We start from the raw sequence: 9,658 nt of genomic DNA, 5'->3' as shown, positions 1-9,658 counted from the left end.
CTATGCCATAAGGTACGAACGCGCGCCAAATTATTCCGTTTCCATCTCGCGTCCCAAACTGGGCACCTATCATAGAATAAAGTCGAAATGGATTCCGAGCAGAATTATTCTGTTTTCCTCAGAAAACACAATAGAAATCTAGGGAATAATTGAATAATTCCGATCGGAATCCATTCCGATTTTGTTCCATGATAGATGATTGTCGATAATTTTTTCATCTCTCGCATCATATGTGGCGAATGTTATTCCACGTACTCCGAACATGTGTATAAAAAACGAGTCAGCGAGAAATTAAAAGTGCGACGCAAAATAATGCTTTTCGAATTCGAGCGTCGTTAAAGAGATAATTATTGTACTCTCTGTTCTCTGTCGTGAGTGTATGTTGTTGTACTGGCCTATCGTCAAAACGAAGCTCATCTTCAGCAAGAAGACCGATATATGTAAGTGCAAGTTTCATATGCAATTAATGGAAAAGACAAATGAAAGAATTAATCATACTTAAATGATATATATTTATAAATATATATCATTATATAAATATATATTTATAAATATATAACTAAATTACCAGTGAAACGAAGTCGCAAAAATAGCAACAAAAATTGTAAACAACTGCTTTTTATAGACGTATTTTGAAGAAACAATATCACGAAAGTAGCTGTAAACAATTGATTTTTAATTAATTTTTAATTAACTTATGTCTGCAATTCAAATTTTAATATCAAAAATTTAATAAATGATAATAGATATTTAAAGTGAGATAGAAATAATTACATTTTTATGTTAACATATTTGAATTTATTTTTTGTTGAAAGATATGAGAAAAGCAGGGTAATGAGAAAATTTCTTTACGTAATAGGATATTCAAATTAGCACAAATATAAGAACTCTCTTTGAAAACGAGGATAATTAATATTATTACGCAAATCTGAAATAAAAGGAGAAAAAAATAATATATCCGCTGTGCATAAAAAATATTTATTCTTTTACAACATTTTTTGCAATATTTACAACACATATTCTTTTTCAACGATAAAACGATATAAATTTTAATAAATTCTGATAAAGCGTATTAATAGAAACAATATGTTTATTTTTATATTACTATTATTATTATATTATATTACTATTATTTATCGCATTCTCACAGAACGAATTAATTTACTCACTAAATTAAATCGAGAATCGCCTAAGATAAATAAATTAACGATAATAAAAACATGCCGCCTTTATTGCTTCTAAGTGACTTAACCGGTTTCCCTTAACTCGCTATATCAAGCTGTGCTTGATGCTGTGTTTTGTGATAGTAGCTAATGATAATAGGAAAATATCTACAAGATATATAATTAACGTCTTTGATTATTTTAATGAAATAAAAAAATAATAATAATTTTGCTTTTCAATTAAAGGATTTTATATGGCATTTTATTTAGAGTCGTGCACGCACACATTAATTATTTTCTAAAAGCTCATATATTCCTTCAATTATCTCATAATTTTCGATTATTTTATAAATAAACGTACTTCGTCGATAAATCGCAACAATTCGTCCATTAATCTATCATAAGAATATCAACATTATCGTGTGACGTTATCTCAAGCGAGTGACGCTGGAGATGAAAGTTGTTCAGAATTGGAACGATCGTCGATCGCAAAGGAAACTATAAATCTGCCGTTATTACAATTGTGCGTTATTTGGAACGCAAAGAAACGATTGATTTCTTATAATTATCATTATAATTTTTAAACAGCAAGCGTTTCTTGTTTCTAGCGATAATCATTCTGCCTAGATGTTGCGTGAATACTTTGATTTACATTTCGATTTGTGTTTTTATAAACATCGTAAGCCGTTATGACTGAATTTCCATCCCGTTGCGTAGCTTTTTTACAATCTTCGTAAACGGTAAATTAATGGAATTTAAGTGGCAAAATACTTAACCGATGCATTCATTCCGTTAACCGTAATTATGATCCGCGGAAGTGAAAACGGCGATGTAATCGTGTGACGTGAAATGTACACAGAATACAACGTAGGGGTGAAAGGCTAACAATCGTTAATTTGATTCGAAAAGAATGAGTGGAACGATCGGTGGTGAGAAATCTATAATTACACGGCGCTAAATTGCAGGTTCCGTTTGTGTGCTTCTTTATTAAAGGGGAATGGATGCAATGACGATGAAAGTTTCATTCAAAATTTAGAAGGCCCGAAAAAATAATATCGTGTATGAAAAAGTATTCTTTTTTCCCAAAACTGAGAAATCCAAATCATTTATAGTGAGTACAAAAAGTATTCATACACAGAAAATATTTTTTAAAAAAACTTTATTTTTAAAAACTAAATATTATCCAGCGAGAAATGAGTCATCGAATTGATGGTAAATTAATATCGATAATTTCAATATCAATTTGAGGTCAATTCGACGTTTAATTGACGTTTATTTCTTGCTGGGTAATTAACAATTTATTCATAAAGAATAAAATAGACTGTATGTTTCTTAAAATTATATATACCAAAAAGATGTATAGTAATTATATAAAGAAAAAAGAAAATATATCTGAAAAATAAGCGAAAATTAAAAATTGTTTGGATGCTCAAAAAAGTATTCCTACAATCGAGAAATTTAGCTTCTAAAATCAAGAATATATATAAAACTCAATTGTTAATATAAGAACAGAATGTATTCATTGTATAAAATTGCTAATTAAAGTTTATTTTCTATAAGACTATTTTTATAAAAAATTTCCTTGTACGAATACTTTTTGTACTATCACTATTATATTCAAGAATTATGTTTGTAAAAAAAATAATTTGTAATTATTTGACTCGTAATTATTACAATCAAAAGGTACCTTTTGAAACAAAGCTATTCATGAATCGTTAAACAAACTTCAATAGCGACTAAAAATGGTGATTTTTCGGGGTGACAAGTCTTGTTCGATGCACGCCCTGATTTTCCTCCCGCGACCGACAAGCAGTAGCCGGGGGTCCGTATAATTATAGCACTTTTTAAATGGCAGTCCAGCCCCGCACGCGTCTCTCCATTATGATGCATGGGAGTCGAATTTCGACCCCATCGGCCAGCCGCAGCAACCCCAACGTATTGTCGGCTTAATAATACGCCGCCGTGTACAAAGTGCGGGACTTCTTGCGCGTATACGTCACTGACACCATATAATCACATCTCGGGCGAGCAAGCGGTACCTCCCGGCCATGATTCATGCGCATTACGAATATCAAATACTCGGAAAGCGAGCAAATACCGCGGCCGCTCGCTATGAACCAGGGAGAGACATTAGGGGTGCCGTTTCGCGACTCGCACACACAACCCGACACAATAATCATACGCCGCGGTCGCGACTGCTTTCTGTTCTGTTTGCAAAAATTATATCATTGACATAACGACAACCCCGCACTTCTTTTACCGATACGTATGATGTAATTTCATTTAACTTCTTTGCAAAGTAATAATTTCCAATGTGACAGTACCGTCATTATACATAAACTTTGGCGGATACAACGCGTTTCACGTGGTATTATTATGTAATGTAAACAATATTTTGCATTATGGAGAAAGTCCTGCTTTTTGCTCAACGCTATAACGGATATTTTATGTGATATTAATCTCGATATTAACGCAAGCATTTTCAGACTTCATCATTCCTTTTTTTTTTTGTAGTATACAAGTAGTCTAATTGTAAAAATTTTGAAATTAAATCCAAAAGTTGAAACAAATATAATTCATTTCCATCGCCTACATAATAATATATTTGCAATTCTAATGAATCACGCATTGTTTTTTACATAGAAATTTTGCTCCGCTACGGGTGAATGCCATAAAATATTGGGTCGGGGAAAAAGTTTCTTCGTATTTTTTAATTCAAAATTGTATATACAATATTTTCGTCAAAAATGAACGAAATTTAAATTTAAAAAAGGATTTTAAAGCTTGAAGTATCTACTTTCAAAAGGTTATATTTTTTGAGTTTCTGTGAGTTTGGTAATTTTTACATTTAAAAACTATGAGCTGAAAAAGATGAAAATTTTTCTTTTCATTTTGGAGTCTCACTTTCATCACGTCTCCCATGTGTTCAAAAAAAATTTATGAAAATTTTCGACTACTTATCATGAAAGCTTGAAGCTTTTCCTACAAAATCATTTTTTTTTTAATGTTCCTATGATTTTTTGTTCCTAAGTTATTTGCGAGTTAAGTAAAGGAGTATTCTGCCTTGGATTGCTCATAACTTCGATAAAAATCATCATACCGCAACTTAAAAAGCAGATTCTTGAAATTGAAACTTGTTCTAGCGAATGATATAATTGTAATGAAAATGTCGCAACAAATGAAAAATTTTTGCAAAAAAATTTTTTTAAATACGAAAAAACTTTTTCCCCGACTTAATAATTTTCGCCACTGCATGTATCGTTTTTCGAACAAAATTATGGACCGTTTTTAAAACGAGCGTGTTACTCGCGTACATCTTTATCCCGTAACTTCTTCCCGATTTAAACAGCACACTTGTAAGTTTTTTTAACTGTTCTCACGCGAGAGAAGGCCGCTTGATGGCAAACCGAGCTGAGAAAATTCGCAAAGCTAGCTGTATAAAGCTCGAGCATGGCTGACGTAACGTCCTCGAAGACAAATTAGTCCGGCGAAGCGGAACGAGCATCTAATCGAGCAGAGCCTAAAACGTCTCGAAGACGATGCTCTATGAAGATTGCCAGCCCCCGAGGCTACGAACCGCCACTTACAAAGTATTATCCACGTTAGAACCGGGGTTGCCCGTCGTCTTTCACTCATCGTCTACCTTTCTTCCTCTCTCTCTCTTTCTCTGTCTGACTTCAAGGTTTCAGCATACCTAACTTCTTCCTAGAAGGTATCAGCTGCTTCGTTCTTCGCTCATCTTGCGCGGCACGTCGCGATAATTTCCTACGTGAAAGAGTTATGATGTTGCTGCGCCGCGCAGAGATTTCATTTGTTGATGTATCGCTTTGAAAAATACTTTTATGTTATGCGCATTAGAAATATAGTTGCAAGAAAAGGAGAATCTTAATTTTATGATTTATACTGGTATCGTATTATTTTCAACGATAGATTTTTTTAAATTAATTCTTGTATAGCAAACATTTCGGGAAGAAAATAACTTTATAATTCACTAGAATAGTTTATCAATATTTACTTTGCAAAAAAACTTCTTCATTCGCTTGTAATTCAAAATATGTATTTTAGAAAAATTATCATAAATGCAATTTTCACATTATGTCTTATTTTACACGTTCTATATCCGTAATTGACACCATATCTAAACTCTGCCAGTTCTTTTAATTAAAAACCGACAAATCCCGGCAGCTGACAAGCGATCGACGTGACGAACCGAGGGATGTTCTTAGACCTCTGTTTGCACGCCCCTTATTCGACGATCTCGAGCGAAATCCGTAGCTTCGGTCCAGCCGCATAATCCCGGTCGCATTAAAGCGTCGTCTGGTCGCTTTAAAAAACTCGATCCTGCACGTCGTCGTTTGGCTTTCCCTGCGACACTCGTTTGGCTTTGCGTGCAAACTCGAAGCAGCAGGGGCGACGACATAAAAGAAGAAGGAAGTAGTCAAATGTGAAGGAGGAGGAAGAGAACTGACGGGATAAAAGGTAGTAGAAAAAGAACGAAAGAGACGAGTAGAGAGCACCCTTCGGCGATGATACGAAAATACTGACACGCGTCTGACGATTGATCCGCGACACGTGTCCTCAATGCTGCAATCAGCGTGCCTGACTGACGTTGCACGGTACAACCCGCAGCCGGATTCATTATTTATGAACGATTTGAAAACTGATCTGCCGGGTAAAGTGCTTTTTTTAAAGATGGGGGAGGATCGTCTGCATTAAAGGCGGTAACTGTGGGTAAGTTTTGTGCGTTGACTAAAGAATTGAGGTTTTGTAATCTTTGTTTGTACGTGTGTGACAAACACTGCCAGTAGTTAAAATATAAGTAAAAATATTTTAAAGAAGACTCATCATAACAAATATCAAAAGCTACTATAAGATATCAAGTGAATATATAAAGAAACTTTAATTACTTTTATAAATTTTTACGGCATTTATTTTATTTTATATTTTTCTTATATTAAAAGAGGTTCTTCTTTTTTAAAAGAAGCATTAGAGTATAATACTACGCTCATACCGATTTATTACTATTTGGCTATTCGTCCTGCCAATAATTGGCACGTATCTGCGAGGGATAAGGAAAATCTGGCGGACAGTGATAGCGAAAGGTGGAGGGTGGAGGTATCTTTTCTTTTGTACCGTCAGATATCCACTTATCCGGTGGTTTGACCAGCACGTCAGGATTTCACGGGCTTTCGAGGACCCTAGCGCGAATCGTAGTAGGGAAGGACCGCCGAAGGACATGAATTTTCATTCTCACCGAATTATTCTGTCCATCAAGCGACTGGCGGATGGGCGGAAGGGAAAGAAGGGGCGACGAGGATTCAGTTTTCAACGAGATCTACGGTCGCCGCGGTCCTTTTGTGCAGTCGAATTGGCGTCCTCGGTCCCGGTGACAAAGATTCGATACCCCGAATTGAAAAGTCCATCGAGAAGAAAAGGATAGCCCGTAGTATATTGCGACGGTAAGATATTGGGGCATTGTGAGCCGCTCGTGGGGAAAAATATACGGCTAAATAAGATCGCGGCAGTGTTTTATGGTCGCGCGCGCGATAGGTGGGTGTATTCGAGAATTTATGTCTTATTTTCGGGCCAACTCGAACGTAGTAGCTACTACAGCCTGATTAAATCACGAACCATTAAAGCTGCTTACTAGGGTTTGATTTAACGGGCTTTGATTGTAGCCAACGCACATATCTTGTGTAAACTGTGCAAACTTTTCTTACTTTAATAACGCTACTACTATAATATTTAATAAAACCGTAATGTATACTCTAAAGAAAATCAGTTTATTAAATATACAGGTTTTATCTCTTTTAAAATTTAATTAGTAGAAAAATGCAACATTTTTCTTCAATGTGATACAAATATTATATGTCCTATCTTTCTGTCTTTCTATCTTTCTCCTTTCTTTGTTACGTCGATCACTGGCAAAATGGTAGCGTTCATCGCAAATTTAGAAAACCCTCGCAAATTTCACTTCCCGGGTAGACTATTCGGAGATCACCAAGGATATCTTGTTAATCCACCCTTCGTGTCGAAAAAAACTTGGTTCTTCCCCAGCATGGCTTCACCTGAGTGGCGATGACGACGGTGGATTCGTCCACCTGCAACGCATTTTTCACGGGGATTAGCCGCCACAATCGCCATCTCCCCGACCTCCTGGGTTGATCCTTTGTCGAAGCTATTGCGTTATGCGTCGTAGAACCTCCTTTGCATCGGCACTACCAATTCGGGAGGATTTGTTTCGGCACTTGGGGTGTGGTAAGCCGACATGAGACCAACGCCCCGACGACGGCGGCTGCTAATAACGAGGAATTATCGTCGCGATACAATGAGCTCGCGGGAAATCCTCTTTGATGTCTACCACGGAAAATAATGCCGCACTAATAGGCACGAGATTATAGCATAGACGACGAAGTCGCAGATCGTATTCTCGATCTCTCCCGACGTTAAACCTGTTACAACATGCTACTATGCCCCATTGGCGTCATTTAACAGTTCTCAATCTTTTCCCATTCAAAATTGTAATTGTTTGTGATATCATTCGAAAATTCTGATACATTAAAGTCTCTTTACTAAAAAATTTTTCTTAAATATTAAAATTATTGTAGATATAATATAATATAACTTGAATCAGTTATTAATTGCATAACTTTGTGTATTATTATACTTTGTACAACAGATTATGAATCAACGGTTACTAAGACTCCGTTACCTCTTGTATTTTGTCCCACGCGTTGCGATGCGTGAAACGAATCTTTGTAAAGTTCCTACATGCCACGGAACATATCACGCGACATTGGATGTATCAGAAGGCTAATTGTCTTCCGCTGTCAGTTGCACCCCACTTGGTCCTGTCCGAGGCACACGCCCCTCTGGGCTACGGCATGCCGTGGACTCCGGCCACATCATTTCTACGTCTCCCCCCTGCATCGAGTCAGCGAGTTCACGAGCGTAGTGCACGCCCCAAATTACACGCCAGAAAGGATAAAATAATTACATGTTGTCTGCCGCTTTTTCGACGTTGCGCGTCGTTCTATTTCTACAGCGTCACCGAGCGGTGAACCACTATTTGGAGAAAGTCATATGTGAATTTTGCAGCTGCGTGACAAACGTTTCACACCGAAAACGGAAAAAAAGCATTGCAACATAGTATTCTTTTTAGGAACTTTAATAACAATTTTTTTTACAAGTGATGGATTCTTTGAAAGTAATTTTTTCTTTTACGGAAATTTATTTTTTCATGTAACTTTTTACATTTTTAAAAATTAAAAACAAAACATATATGAAGTCTCCAAATATTTTATTTAAATTTCTTGATTCTTAAACCTCAAGAAATTAAATCATTATTTGCCGTATGTATGTTATCATCAGTCTGAATATTCGTATAATAATCGTCGAAAGAACTGTAATGCAGATTTAACGAAAAGTATATACATCTCTGACTTATGTATATTTCAAGACTACAGGTCGAGTAATTCCTATATTTGTTGACGCACGCAAGCATATATGAGAAACGCAAGGTGTTGCTATCATCACATGAAACGCGAGAAAAGAAAACAGTCAGACAACAAAACCTCAAATGAATAGGAAGAGTTTCAGGAAGACCGCGTACGATCATCTGTCGAGTAAGTTTCGACCTCACGTGGCTAAAATTACTGAGCTGTAGCGGGAAAGCTATACACACAGTTGTTCATAGACGTTATCGCCTTGCTTTTGCAAAATTCATGATCGTAATCGAAAATTATTACGCTCAAGGGGGATCGCATGTCAGCTTAGACCTAAGCGGAGAATCTTCCGGTAAATATATTGTCTGAAACGGTATTTCATGAGTGAATACCAAGAATAATTCATAATTCCGGAAATCATCTGTATTGTGTTTTCTGTTCATAATTATTGCAATAGAAATTTCGTATAAATGCCGCAAGATGCGTGTGTTTTCTTTTCAATTTCAGATTACATAAAATCAATCACTAATAATTTTTGAAAATTTATTTTAACAGAATTTATTTTTATATATGAAACTTTAATATATTTTATATTTAATTGAGCTATTAATTTTTAAATTATATTTTTCAAAAAACGTACTTTTAAAAAGATGTAAAATATTCATTGTGAGAAAAGGTGAAGTGGAATAAACCAAGGATCCTTTGAGTTTGCGAGAATAAAATATGCTTTGTCGCATAGAATGGTAGAATGGTGTTTGCCTATCCAAATCAAAATTGTATTTCTAGCTGAGTCTACAATTTCTGATCTCTTGCTGACTATGCACATCGATAGCGTGATGTAATGAAAGGATTGAATAACTATATAATATTGAAAAGATGAATACAACATAAAAAAAGAAAATGGCTTGTTCACTTTCTCATGTATATATATATATATATATATATATATATATATATATATATATATATATATATATATATATATATATATATATATATATAAATAATAATAATAATAATATATAATATATTAGTACTAGTTAGTTTAGT

This window comes from Atta cephalotes, assembly GCF_000143395.1.
Source record: "Atta cephalotes unplaced genomic scaffold scaffold00015, whole genome shotgun sequence".
NCBI classification, from domain to species: domain Eukaryota; kingdom Metazoa; phylum Arthropoda; class Insecta; order Hymenoptera; family Formicidae; genus Atta; species Atta cephalotes.
This window is presented reverse-complemented; position numbering follows the sequence as displayed.